Raw genomic sequence first — 15,942 nt, forward strand, 5'->3', positions numbered from 1 at the left:
AATTACTATCAAACATAAATATATGTATACGCACAGCTACGACCACGTCTCATCTCAATAACTTTTTTAATCGCTCTCGAAATTCAACACGCGACAGCCTTCTATCAAATAATAGATAACATATATTAACTATATCATTAATACGAAAGAATGATTCGTAAGCCTGGAGCATGGATCAACATAAATTATATTTTCTCAACCTGATGGAAATTAAAACGCTTTCTCCCTATGAAACGAGATCGTGTGGTAAGCTCGTACCTTTTGATATATTTCGACATTCACGTATGTAGAGCAACGACCTTGGAAAAAAAACCTTTGTAGGTTCTTTTTTTCCCCCTCGGATTGGAAGATACTCGAGATTTATACGAACTCTCAGGATAATAATATTCATGCGTGTCTGTTCTATGCACGCACTATATTATGTAAAAAAAAAAAAACAGGAAGAACGGCGAACGAACCTCTGCGCTGCGATTAGTGCGACAGAGCGAAGAAAAATTAGAGCCTTGGATGGATGGTATATATACACAGTTAAAATATACCAACGTTGATTTATTCCTTTCTTCAACGTGTCGGGGTCTTACTTATATATATACGAGCTCGGATTCTTTTGTCTCATTTTTCTTTCTCGGAATCCCTTTCTGTATCCATTTCCGATTTCTGACGGGGCCCAGATCGAAATATTTCGTATGCTCCTATCTTGCTTTTCACTGTCTTGCAACAAACGCGATTCTCTCAAGTTCACGCTCGTGTAAGTTAATGAGAATTATTATGGTACAAGCTAGAGGCCGCGTACCTTGTATATCAAAACTTGTTTCACTTTACCCGCTACGATATAGCGATAACCGAATTAACTCGCCCATTATTTGAGTAGTCTTAGTATGAATAGACTCTCAATAATTGAGGGGCAAGCGTTAAATTTATGTTAAACGTTTGGAACGCGCGTTGGACTATACGGGGAAAAATATCCGGAACTGTTAAAAAAAAAAAATCGAGATATCTCGTCGTGAATGAGAAATAATAAATATAAGCGTGGCTAAGTGAGTCAGGGTAGTCGCGCGCATATTATTCCGTTCGATTAAAGTCAGTCGGGCCTACTCAATGGTCGACGGGATCTTTTGTTACGTATATATTCGTTCTGGAAATGCACGCCGTGAACGCCGTAAAAAAAAAAAAAAAAAAAAAAAAAAAAAAAATCTATAGGATAGAGAATAACGGGATCGTGAGTAATCGTCGGAGTGATGATGACGCCCCATCTAGTCGGATAGTTGCAGCCAACGTGCATCCGAAGACGTTTAACGCAGTGATGGACAACATTAGAGTGCTTCTGTTCACAAGTAACGGAAGCGAGATGACCCGAGTGATCGACATCATAATAATGGTGATGATGAACATCAATATTTTGTAACACCTCTCTCGATTTCTATCTCTCTCGAGGTATAGTTGAGTTTTATCTTTCATTTTAGGTCCCTTTCTCAATTACTCCGGCCTCGGATATTATATATGGCAAACATGCTGATCGAGCTTGTTTGTTTTTTCCCCCTGAGAATAGAATCGTTTTTTTTTTTAGCGCGAATAACGCACATTCGTCAGAATAATATGAACTATAATCATTTCATTGACGTTTTTCTTATCATTTTTAAAGCCATTGATTATCGAAATTGTGATCAAAGTTTTGCCAACGTAATAATAATAATACAGGATCGATCGCGTATGCCCTTCTGCGAATATAAATAATGGAATGGGACTTCCATTATTATGCCGCGCCCATCCAGATGGGATACGAGATTTGTTCGTTTTTTCTGCGTTTTAGTTTGGCTTCTACGAACAAAGTTCCTCGTCAACTCCCACGTTCCTGTCAATTTTCTCCGAACGTGGACGTTTCTAGACTCGGAGCTGATAAAATTGATAGGGAATAGCGAGCGCTGGTCCGCGAAGCTTCTTATTTTTACTGCTATTATATTTTACGAACAGGTATGTAGGGTGGTACCCGCTGTGCGAAACGTTGATTTTTCTGGCCAAATCTTTCGAAATGTTCCAAGCTTGGAAACCGTTGACCAAGGCGAAGCTGAAAAACTGAAGCGACGACGCTTCATCCGCAAAATCTTCTCGAAATAAGTCATAACGCTATATTTATTGTATAGTACATATACGTGAGATCGTTCGTATATAAGATCACGACGTAATCTTCTCTACATTTTTCATACTTGAGTTTTCGAATTCCTGGAGGTGTTATTCGACGATAGGAAAGAAAAATAAACGATAAATCTTGGAATTTACAAGTATCCTCTCTATACATTTACGATCGCACGTGTCGTCAAAAATGTGACGCGGAAACTTAACACGGTGAAGGTCAAAATATATATTCAACATATTGCGTCACATTGCCGTGTTTTTTTTTTTTTTTTTTTTTTTTTTATTCGTTGAGAATGTGTACGAGTTTTATCGGAGGCTCCTGCTCTGAAAGTTGAATTTTATGGTTACATCGGTTACGAGTTAAATCGAACAATATTGTATTATATAGCTGCACCCTTTATTTCATCTGCTCGTTTCATCTCGTTATTGCACTTCATTGATATACCTAAAAACGAAGACACGATTTTCTTCCAATAGGATTAAGGACGTTCACGAGTAAATCGATTTTCTATAGATTTTCTTAAAAATTAGATGACACACTATTTATAGCTTCCTTAATGTACTTGCAAAATTTTGAAGACCATGCCCGTACCATAAAGTGGAGATATTCGTTGTTGAAGTTGGGAAATTTAACATGCAAGGTATATAAGCAAATCATGAGTTTAAAAGACATTCAATTAATAGCAGTCACAATTTTCTATAGTATTTGATAAAAAAATGCATCACAATAGATATTGATATTAGGAATAAAATATAAAAAAATAGAGATGCTCAGCCGTGTCGTTCATACGTAGTAACGATTCAAAGCTATAAATTTGACGATTTTGCGAGCGTGATTTTGCCACGGCATGAGAGGGATGACGCTGTTATGTAGCGGCAACACTGCCGGGCAACGATACGTAAGGGCAAGGGGGAGGGACTTCACGCGCATGCACACTGGCAGGAATTTATTTTCATCATATTCAACGATTTATCTCATAAAGAATTGTCAATTTAAGCATTTATGGCTACACATTTTAGCTCTCATTTTTGGAGACTTTTTGGGAATGACACATTTTTATAAAAATAAGTTGTTCATACATATGAATGTTCAATTTAGCATTCGAGATTATAAATATTAAAATGAGATATGAAAAATGATCAACAATAACAAATAAATTAATTTATAGAAAATGGAATACTACTGAAAGTACGTGGCAGGCAAGCAAGGTTGCCAGATTTCCGCATCGCTCTAAGGATCCTTGCATTAGTGTATATTTATAGGGTGCGCCAGAGCCTTATTCGTATTAGTGCATAGAGTCCGTGCTAAAAGTTTCGAAGTAGGGAGAGGGGCGCGCGCTACACAGTGACAGTTGAACTAAGCCGAGAGAATACGGAAATTTTGTCTTCGATTATCAGTCGTGAACGTCCTTAATGTGATTCGGCCAATAAATCGAATTTTGGACTACCATTTCGATCTGTAATTTTGAAGAGATATAGCAAAAATAAGTTTGAAATACGTGGCAACGGAATATAAGCGATGTAAACGTTGAATAAATTCGTACATTGAACTGATAAAGCATCACTTTCGCATAATAAATAGTACACACGACACACAAAGCTGCTATACCTGCGCGCGTTCGAAAGCAGCGCGTTTACAATGTGAATCGACAGGACCAATCGTGTTGATGCGATAAGGCCGATCGATGAATCATTGGCCTTGAGCATATATCGCTCACTGCATGATATATATAGACGTTTGCGCTCGAGGAAATTTAACAAATGATCTATATAAATATGAGCACTTATCGAGTACATAAATCGATGAACCACCACTTAAACCGATACCTCGGTAAAATTATCCTGACTCAATCGAGTCATACATACTTGTATAGATTTCATTGCATTTACAGTTTTATTTCTACAAAAATCAATCGTGAAACGTATTGTTTCGAGCTTTTTTTATTTTTTTTTTTCTCATTTGTTAACTATTAAAATTAGTGTATAAAATTTTCATATTAAAATTGGCATAATATCGCAATTTGAATAACTCACTGTGTTCTTCCTTTTTCCTCAAACCTTCTGTTGACCTTAGTGAAACTCGCTCCTTCTCCCCCCCGACATTGTCACTTCGCAAAACATCCTCTCTGCTAGCTGTGAGGTCCCTGCTACAAACATCGAATCGAGAGAGGGGAGAGAGAGAGTGAGAGAATGACGATGATAGCACAACCCTGAATATTCCATTCCGGCTCACCTCAACATTTTATATAGTAGAGGTATTCTAAACGACTGAAAAAATTACGTACATACATATATGCATAAGGGAGAGGAGAACGACTTGAAAGAGATTTGACCTCGAAGCTTCCGCCCGACTCAGGTTGACCGAAAGAGAGGGGGAGAAAGAGAGAGGGATGTATATAAAAAAAAAAGAAAGACGTGACGCAGGACACCAAGGAATACGATATATTATTATTGTTGTTTACCTCAAAATTGAACGCGATCTACGAGATATCCGGATACATATAAAAGTATGATTATCATACATTTCTCGAGGTTGAGGTCGTTTCGCATCATTGAAATGTACGTCTCATGTGTGTCAGAATGAATTTATCCGCGATTTTATCTCCAATTTACTATTCCAATTGATTCAAACTGATAGTTTCAATATTAAGAAGAAGACGAGGAGGTAGCGCTTGAAATAAAAAAAATTGATTGAATAGCGCCCTACCAATTTGTTTCGTCGTCGGACTGGATCGAGCGAGAGATTTTGAATGAGGAAAAAATGAAAAAAAAATTGCAATAGAAAGATCATAACGATTCGGGTGTGCGCCGCATATTTCGTGTGAAATACATTTAATATTCCTCAAATACTTGATAATAGAAGAAATGAAATTCAGGCAAAATTGAAAAAAGGTCGAGCTCGTCGATCGTAGCTCGTGCGGCTGGATATTCAAAAGGTAAATAAAATCGTTGAAATGTCTCTGAGAGAGATATTTTTTCGGAAGGTTTCCATCGAAACAACATGAGCAGAGCGGAGATCGCGCTGGGTGGTTAAATAAATGAACTACGAAGCGTTGAAGTTTAAGATCAGATTTTATTTTTACGAACGTATTTGTTACGAACACATGTAAATAAATAAATGTGCGCGTTGGGTGTTGGGTACCCCGAGCTATCGGATTTAAGTTGGAAACGTTTCACAATCCATTATGTTTTATTCGACATGTTAGACATGCGTCATATACTACATTCGTTTTATTATATGACGTTACATTTAAAAAATTAATAATTTATACAGTTGTCATTAAATTGATTTTGTCCGAGTAATCATCATCATACCGCTGGAACAATAACATATGTGAGTATTATATTTTTTCGTTGGTCTTGCAAAAGTGTTTCCAGAATCCGCGAAGGTCATGCCAGCCTTGAAAAATGGGGGACTGCTCGTATCTCAGATCGAAGCCGATGTAAACAGGCGCGCCGGATCTCGAGTGCGCTTGTCTTTTTTTTCTCTGTCTCTCTCCCATCTCCGCTTCGTTTCGTCGTTGTCCCGTTGTTATCATCGTCGTCTTCGACGTGCTCTCGGTCCAGTGAACGATGCACCGGCCGTACGGTCTTTCGTGCCCGGACGACCGCTGGTCGACCGCCACGTATTATCCGCCGGCCAATGAATGTCCCCTTCTGTCACCCGCCCCCCACCCCCGTTTCTCTCTATCACCGACTCATCTCTCAAACTTTCCAAGAATCCACGACTTGGGTTCATTTACCATTCATCATACGTACACACGTATATGCATGTGTAATTTTCCTTTTGTACCTTTGAATAATAACGAATTTTGGCTGCGTAACGATTCGGATAATAAAAATGCACCAAATAATAACGAAAGCGAAATTCGTTGGAAATTTCGAACGCTTTACGATCGAGTTGGCTGCTACCGCCATGATTTAAAAAAAAATTTATTTATATATTTGTTCGCGATTAATTGACGATTGGCGCACGAAATATGCGTCGCCCCTTGTCTCGATATGCTTCCAATATATTATCGGTCATGATTTTTTCTTTGTTAGCACGCACTTGCGTGCGCGCGTGCGTGCGTGTGTCACATTGACTCGTCAGAAGTGTTGTGCCCAAAATGGAACGGTGCTTCGTCGCGACGTGTTAATATTATAATGTCTTCAAGGTCGCGTATTATGACTCATCCGAGGAACGAAAAAAAATGCCACTCTGCGTTTTCGGCTCCGGTTGCCAGATGATGGATGGGCGCCCGAGTCAACGATAAACCCGTCATCTTGTTTTTTCATTATTCTATACTATGATATTTATATTTATAATATGCGTATAAACATAATTTGTACTATATCGATACCAAATGTACGTACGCATGAATATACACATATTTATAACATTATTTATTCGATTATGTGTGGTTTATTTTCGTCGTCGAATGATCCCATCAAATGACGAGGAAATTGAAAAAAATTTCGGGATGCTTGAATTTACAATTTCAATGCACAATTTTAACGGAATTCGATCCTCTTGAATATGATCAAATTTCCATAAGCGAATTATTCCTCCGTGGAGTATACTGTATCACAAGCAAGCCGGATGTTGAAGAGTCACAGGAAATTCTAGTTCAGTTGAAAATCGATCTTTTGGAAAGTTTCTTTTTTTCCCCCTATAGGTCAATCGCGTTATCGCGTGAACCTTTTTCACCCGCTTTGAGCAAGTTCAGAAAAAGTGCAAAAATCTGCTTGAACTAGAAGCAAGAAAGGAAAAAAGTAAGCGAGATTCATTTGGTGTGTAAATCTTTAAGAGGATGGATCAGTTGGTATATCGCAACCGTGAGTGCGAGAGAGATAGTTGCAAATTTCGAAATCGAAATTCTTTGACACAGTTTGACCGATTAAAAAAAGGCTCTGTCAGTCGATTTTTACCATCGTTCTGCGTAGGCTGACAGAGCCTTTTTTTAATCGATCAAACTGTATCAGAGAATTTCGATTTCGAAAATTCCAAGTGAGGTTAGTCGACTGATCCATACTCTTAACGTAGAAATCACGTCATTCGTATGAGTATATACTTGATATATAATATACACGTTGTATAATTGACGAAATCGAGATTTAGATAAACAATCTCGACGTTTCAAAATCAATACGAAGCAGTTTTCATTTGGGTTAGATTCATTGGTATACCTAAAAATTTTGCTTATGTAATCCGGTGGCCTTCGCAGGGTTAACCCCCTTGTCGTGGAAGTATGATTTGAAATACATACTTCTTCCCTTGAAAGTTACGATCAGGCGAATATGGTCCAAGGGAAAGGAATGAGCGAGAGATAAAATTTGAAAGAAAGTATGAATATTTTGGGGTGTGGCCCACGCACCGCGCGAACTGGCGTTTTTTCCTTACCCCTGTGCGGAGGGTGCTCGAAGGTCGTGTCTCTCGTAAATTTTAAGCCTGTTGGAAGAGGAAATCTCTCGCTCCTTATTCTTTCCGTTCTCCTTTCAAGTATTCTCACCGGGCTCTGTGTATACCGCTACAGCCTCTTTTCTTTTCATTCGCGTATTGTGAATTCTTTTTCACGCAGTTGAATTCGACTTTTCTCCCGTTTAAAGTCACTTATGCCCCTCAAAACGCATAGGTGTCTCTATATATTTCTCTAACTCTCTCTCTCTCTCTCTCCGTTACTTCCCTTCTTATTTCTTAATCTGTCAGTTTAATTCCCCCGATACGATTCTACGCAACGCAGAATGATAGCGCGCAAAGTGGGGATGAAACGCACGAGCGTATCGTAGGGTCGTGACCTTGCCACGTGGAGTTTCGTTGGGCGTAGAAAACGAAGGACACACGCCAGGAAAATCTACCGCGAAGCTTTTCTGTAGCGATGTAAGGGGGAGGGGGAGCGCCGCAAAGGGTGGAAAATGCCCGTTTTATTCGAAATCCTTTGACGTCATTGGCTCCTCCGTCGTTTTCCCATATTATTTCCTTTTCCCAAGGACGAAGGGTCTCTCTCTCTCTCTCTCTCTTTCTCCAATGCCGGAAGTGACCTTGAGTATCCTCGAGTAACCTATAAGAGGGTTGACGTCCCGGAACGATCACATTCCTCGCACCCTACCCACTGCTATTCCTCTGTGTTTCAACGGAACCTTCACCTTAATTTTTCTTCGTAAAGTACTCGCGAGTCCGATATTGGCCCTTCGCGCGTGTGTGCAATCGCGTCGTCTCGCTACTGGTCAATTCAATCAAAATTACTAATTTGAGGGTTCTTTATATATAAATATGAGTGATATTGCCGAATGATGAATCGCCCTTCTGTTTTGTGGCATTCGTGTGTCATTTGGGCATCGGCTCTTTTCATTTTCAAAAAGTCTCATCATGGACGGAACAATAATTCACACCGATAAAAATAGATGTGATTGTCTCTCTTGAAAGCACCACCTTCGAAAAATGAGATTACGAAGAATTTCGTTTTTTAATTTTTTTTATTCACTTCCGTATAACCCTACCATCATATGATTTTCCTTGCTGGAATCGAGTTTCGGATGTTTGCAATTGGATTTATAATTGGAACATGCACACTGGAAAATGAGATCGGCAAGATCGGTTTTTTATTACATTGAAGCGCGACCAAGCTCGAATGATTGGAAAAAAAAAAAGTATAACTCGCTATTGAATCTATTAGTTTGCTTTTACCGATCGTCCCTATGACGATGATGAAATATGTAGGTATTCGTATCAACGCCTCGCAATAAACAGACCATCATAAAAACTTATTGTTTTGTGCACCAGACTCGAAAATCAAAAATAAAAAAAATTATCATACACCGAGGAGACGATACGATAAAAAATAACGACCCGATTCCGCCTCGAGATTATTTCATTATCAACATTTGTTTTTTTTTCGAAAACAAATAATCAAATTATCTCGAACGGTTTCCTTGAGCGGGATGACCCGGCGAGATGCCAAGGACACGCGTATCTATATACCCGGCTTTTACTTTGACATATTTTTATCACTTCCTTTTCCAGTTATTCGAGAAATAAACCGACGCGAAGAAGCGCACCACGGGGAAGTCCCCATGGACCAACTTTCTTTTGTTTATTAACGCTTGCAATATAATTATTCGTAGGAACAAAATATAGGAATTAAAAAAAAAAAAATTGAGATACGTTGTAAGTAGTAAGAGAAAAGAGTGCGGGCGCTCAGCAAAGAACGATTTTCACCGTGATCTTTTGAAAGATCATCCCCCTCCTTATTCATAGCACACGCCTATATATAGCCACGCGTGTGCGCTGCTAACCACTCGAAGCTATTGTCGAACGAAGGAGAAAAAAGAAAGAACGCGAAGCGATCGGATGCGAATGTAGCGCGGATCGGTTTGAAAAGCAACGGAGGGAAAGAAAAAGATGAAGATGAAGCAGCATCAGCGGCAGCAGCTTTAAAAGAAATGAAGAAACGTGAGAGGAAGAGTAGAAGAAGCCTTCGATGCGTACAAGCATCAGTAGCCCCCCCGTGTATAGCCTTTCGTACGAAGGTCACTCCGCAGCCGGGAACGAAAAGATGCATAAAAACGGAAAAAAGATAAAAACAGTTAGGACGTGTAAAATGTTGTATATTTTTTCAAATTTCCCTCTTCATATAAGCGAAGCGAAGCCTGGCCTATACGTTTTATTCCTCTTATATATTCTTCTCTCGCGATAATTTGCAGTGGATCGATTCCTTTTGATTTGCTTCCTTCATTCCGCGATTTCATCGCCGTAACGCCGTGGCTAATACGCTGTAAAGAGCGAGGCGACGCTCGTTATCAGACATTATATATCTAAAATTCTCCATCGATGATGATCTCCGCAATGAATGATGAACGATCGAATCCGCAATTAAGTCGGACGAGATATATATTCCATTGTGATAGAGCGAGAGGGAGGGAGAGAGAGTGTGGATATGAGGATAAGAGGAATTGTTAGTTCAGTGTGAGGGTAACAGCCCAGAATGGGTCTGCGACCTCGAGGGCGAGACCTTGAACGAACTCGAGAGAGCTCTTTAGCGAAGCGTCGACGGCATTATGCGTGTTGGGACGCCGCTCTGCGAACGACTACGATCAAGGAGAAATAAAGGAAACTATGTATGCGTGTGCGTTGTTTGTGTATGCGTCGAAAAGAAAGAACGTGCATGTGTGAGGCCGACGTCCCGAAGGTTGCTTGCTGCTTTTTTTTATGCCTATTTTACCCCTTTTTCGCTTTCTTCTTTTCATTCTTTCTCGCTTGCTCTTTGCTCATCTCGATTATATCCACTAGTCTGGGAATGCTCGACGATTTCAGGGGCAACGCGCAGCAGTGATCTCGTTGTTCTCCTCCTTTACTTTGATCCAGGATTCATTGCTCGTGCGAAATGAAGGAGGGATAATGTAGGTAAATATTGAGGTCAACCGAGGGAGAAAAATAGAGGCAACTATATTCCTTACCAAACTCTTTCACATAAATTCAATAATATTCTATCTCTCGCAACCACCTTGAATCTTTAATATCAACGGTCGTCAATATAATGTTTTTTTTTTTCTTTTTTATTCTAATATATCACGTAAGTTATGAGGATAAAATGATTCCGCACCACGTACCTTTGATATCGGTGTTCCTGCGATTATAAAACGAGCTAACGAGGTCCAAAAACGTTTTGAAGTAAAAAAAAATTTTTTAAATGTCATATTCTTGCGAAAAAGCGCCTAGACGAAAGAGAAGGATATCGACGAAGATGGTCCATGGTCAGGGTGACCCACCATCGCGGCACTAAACGATATAATCGAGCCAAGGGCATCACCATTATTATGTTTCGATTATTTTGTTTTTTTTTTTTTTTTACTTTTTTTCGCTGAACAAGGTTGCACGACGAAAAATTTCCATAATACGACACATCTCATTCCTTTTTAAATATTGTCGACTGTGAAATCTGACCTTCCTCGGCGTCCCTGAGATCATCATAATCACACATATATACCGGAGAACGTAATTCCGGGATTTTTAATATTTCTCTTTAACTCATCATAGAAAAGTCGCGTGCGCTTCGTCAGTTTTACAACCGATTGCGAGAAAAAAATTTGCCAGGCTCCAGGAGCACGCTCCGAGGCACGCTCGCTCTCGCTCTCTCTCTCTCTTTTTAAGTTTCTTTTTGATTCAGATCAATGATGCAAATCTTTTATTATTTCTTTTATTATTCCATTTACCTTTCTTTTACATTTCTTTTCTTTTCCTCCCACTTGTTGTTCGTCGGTTTCATGGGTATCTCCAGCTTCTGTTCGCTGACTTTCGTGAAATTATATTATATTATCAATTGTTCTCCTGCTTTATTTTTACTCATTCGCTTATATTTACTATATTACGCTTGTTTTACTTAGTTTTACGTAGTCTTTTTACTTAGTTAAGTTTAGATACGTATTAGTCTAATGAGCTATGTTAATTTTAAGTTAGGCTGTTATGCATTATGCTAGAATATGTTACTTTTAATCTTCGTATTACTTTATTATTTACTTTTCACTTAATTCCTTTTTTATGTTATTTTTATTTTTATTTTATTTTATGCTTTTGTATTCTTGTGCCTTGTGCCCCATAGCTTTGCTAGGGCATAAATAAACCTATCAATCAATCAATCAATCAATCTCTCTCTCTCTCTCATCGTCGGATTAAAACCGAATTGACGTTTGATATATTTTTTTACTTGTCTGAAATCTTGTAATTCTCTGCCGAAAACTAATAGCGTTTCATAAGTATATGCGAGGTTAAACATTGTTTATATTCTCTTCCACGTATTTGCATCAATGATAATTACAAAAAAAATGTTGAAAAAATCAAGAACTCGAAAAAAACATCTTGAAAATAATAGTAGTGACAAGCCGCAAAGCATGATATACAAAGAAAAACAATACGAATACACGGGGGGAAAACACCGTTTTTTAAACGAAAAAAATTTATCAATTTCTGCAGTATCGTATTATGCTGGTTATAAAAAATATTGTGTTTGAGTCTGATACCATGACCAAACAACCGCAAGTCACAATCATACATAAATATTAATGGAGGCCATTTGTAAAAAGAGCATATCCGTATAATGTTTCTGTAATGGATTATCTCAATCGAATGGAAGATTGATTGATAATCGATAATACTGCGCGACGCTCCTGTCGAATTGTCTGCAAATTTTCCTATGTATCAGATAAAATTCTGCAATGTTTCGGTATACGTAGGTATATATTATAGCAACAACAGTATTTTGATAAAAATTTAATCGAGTGATCGGTATGTGACGCGCTTGTCATATTGTTGCGACGGTGATTATTTCCTGATTTAATTATATCGCGGTAAAACCGCCGAAAAATCATTCTCCTGATTGGGCAGATTGTAAATTCTTTTCGTACCCCGTGGATAATTGGTATGTTTTTGTACCTTGAGTTTAAAATTTCTCAAAGTTCCAAGTAACATACTGTATACGTAGAAGAAAGCAAAAAGTAGATCCGATTTTTTTATGCTTCGAGAATATTTTCGACCGGATAATAATGATGAAATTGAATGTGATCGGGAGAGTTGAGGCTAAGATTCAAATTATCTTGAGACGATTTCCCGGGCGTACAAGTTCTCAGCTACTCCATCTCTTTTTGCCTCATCCCTTTCTCTCCGTCACTCGCGTTCTTCCCTTGCGGCTACACCTCTTTCTGTCCCATCCATGCAGGAGCATATAAGCTATTGGTAAGTTTCATGAATGAAAATTCTCGGCGCGTGAGAGTAAAAGAGAGAGAGAGAGAAACGGAGTAGCAGCAGGCAACGGCCTCAGCGATTCAGCGTCTCGTTGCTCTTTCGTGCGAGTATACTGCCAGTCCCCTGTTCGCGAGATTGTTACTCGTTTATCAACTTGTTTGATTTCCCGGGCGGCTTGCGCTAGCGAAACGTGTTGTTATACGCGCGCACACACAATTATTTTGGAGACAATTTTTTTTTTTTTTTTTTTTTTTTTTTTTTTTTTTTTTTTCACTGCTTGTGCGCGAGTGCATTCCAACTGTGCATACCTTGGCCGCATTCGTCGTTCACGTCTTATTTGTATGACAAAACATTTACGAATCGTGCTGTTCTTCGGACTAAAATTTATAATTCTCTTTTATATATTCGCGGACCTATGTGGAAAAGCTAAAAATCAATGAAACTCGAATACATTTCCTTAACGTAAGGTCACCAACCTAAGTATTCAAATGCGACTTGTTCTTTCGTTGCATTTCACTATTGTTTTGTATAAACAAGTTTCTTTTATTATATATTTATCAATCTCAGGTGACGAAACAATGGTGTATATCGAATGAGACATTAATAAAACAAGTCACTCTCAGACTCCTGAGAATCGTCGGAGAAGCATGTTTCTTTGAGCGTCTGCAATGGCGGGCAAGGGAATACGATCGGACACAATCGGACAACGCTCGCGGTTGAACATTCCTGACTATCGGGTTACACGCGCGCGTCTCCGGTAGTGGTGGTATCGGAAACAGTTGCATGGGGATTGACGCCAGACGAATTGCTCAAAGCTCTCCGCGAATAGCGTACATAAATGTAATGTGAATAGAAGCTTAGCCGTTGTTATAAGCATTTCATGAGACGAAGAGCATGCAGACACGCGAGACCGCAATTTGTGTTACCGCGCAAGCATCGAATGTTATACAATATGCTGCTGCTATACGTACGCGGGAGCAGCCGACGGGGGATTCGATGGTTTCTTATAGGAAACCGAAATATTGGTAATCAAATAAAAATATTGTGTGTGAAAGTTTGCAGTATGCACACGCATATCTGATGGCAATCGATGGGGTGTCAGGGTTAAGCAGCAGGCGGTATAGAAAACGGGCTCAGGTTTTGTTTGTCGCTTATTTCCGTTCGAATGCCACACGCCACACGTAATTTCATTTCGTACGCGAGCGGACTAACGCGAAAATGGAATATAAACTTGAGGAGCTCGTTGAGAGATGCGCCCAGCGCGGAGGAAAGTTCAAAGTTTACTTACCCCGCAAGCAGGGAGCAGGGAGAAGAGGGCGAGGAGGGCGAGGAGGGTGATGGGAGGATGCAACGCGACAGGATCGAGTTGTGGTGAAAACCGGGTCGACGCAGGCACTCCGGTGTCTGGTGAACTCTCTCGGCAATACAAAACCTCGAGAATTGTGAGCAGGTTGCCCGGCAACCGACGCCCACTACGAGCCACGCGCCCTCCTACCTGTTTACGCAAACACGAGCTTTGCCGCCAGCCGCCATTCTCGTGGTTATATTTATATTGCATCAACCACCGTGCTATATAGAAAACTCGCTAATATATTAGGGAATATGTAGAAAATTGGAAAAAACGCAACAATACATTTGCCACGTGCCAATCGTCAAAATTAATTCTATGATGATGAGTTCGTCGTGAAAAACAACGAATTATTCGTAGAATGTTTTACTGATTTACCGCCGCGCTCTCGATTCTTACATTACAAAATTTCTCCTATATTTCGTTTACAATGGATTACTCCAAAGACATATAATGTTATTTAATTCATTAATTCTCGCATTAAACCAACATTCCACCAATGCCAACGCAATGATTGGTGCGTGACCCCTTCGGTCAATTTAATGCTCTCCAAACAACCGGCAGAATAAAAATCTCCAAATAAATAATCGACGCGATAAAGATCAACTTGATAGAATCATAATTCTCTTATTTATTGTTCATTACCATGCGTTACTTGAATAAATATGCGTGCATATAGCACCGCAGAAAATCCCATATAATAAAAATGATTTCTCGTTACGGGCGGTAATTATCTAACAACGAAATAGAAATAAAGGGAAAAATTACTAATCAAATGTCGGGAAAAACGTCTCTGCGGCAATTCTTCCAATGCAACAAAGAAAAAGTGGGTGGGGATCAAATGTTGGAATTACTAAAATTTCGAGTTTATAAACCTCGAATGATAATATGGAGACAGATAGATTCGACTAGAGCTTTGAATGCCGAAAATAAATAAAGCAGAAACTGCAAGGTTCGAAGCACGTTTACATCGAAAATAGAATGTAACAATCGCCCATAGGACGGTGACTAAAATATCGATTTTTCGAAAATTCGACTATCATCACTCTTTCGATTCATAAATTACTACAGTCAGCGATACTGTGAAAATTCACAATTTCGAATATATAATAACGAAAGACCAAATATAACTGAGGTTGAAATACTGAAACACCAAAAAGTCGAACAGTCAAAATAGCGAAACGTTAGAAAGTCGATCGATCAAAATAAAGAAATGCAGTGGAGCTCCAAAACCAAGCGTCTCACTTACTCAGACCGGTGATCTCCAATTTTAAACATCGCCATTTTGACTTTCGCCTTTTCGAGCTATCGCTATTCTGCATATCTAAGTTTTATAGGCTCGAAAAATTTACTTTCGATCTTTTGCTACTCTATATTCTGGTTTGTCTGTAAAACAATAACTCTCCATTTTGAATTCGAAAATATGAACTTTTTACATTCGGATGGTCTGTTAAAATTGCATTCGAAATGAAAACTATTGAAATATATATTTTCGGGTAAACACGAATTGAAAGAAGGAATTTTTTATTAAACACGCAATCTGCTGAATAGTCGATCGGGAATAAGAATTTTGAATTACTTATTTTTCTCCAAACTGATATCACGACTTTTAAAATTTCGAAATATCGACCGTTCTACAATTCAGTTATTCGACATATTGAACCTCATCCGAAAAAGTATATCCTTAGATCTGATTGATAGTGGACCGCGAGCCGAGTAACTTGAATTTGAACCTATTTGACGG

This window comes from Venturia canescens, chromosome 3, assembly GCF_019457755.1.
Source record: "Venturia canescens isolate UGA chromosome 3, ASM1945775v1, whole genome shotgun sequence".
Classification (NCBI taxonomy): domain Eukaryota; kingdom Metazoa; phylum Arthropoda; class Insecta; order Hymenoptera; family Ichneumonidae; genus Venturia; species Venturia canescens.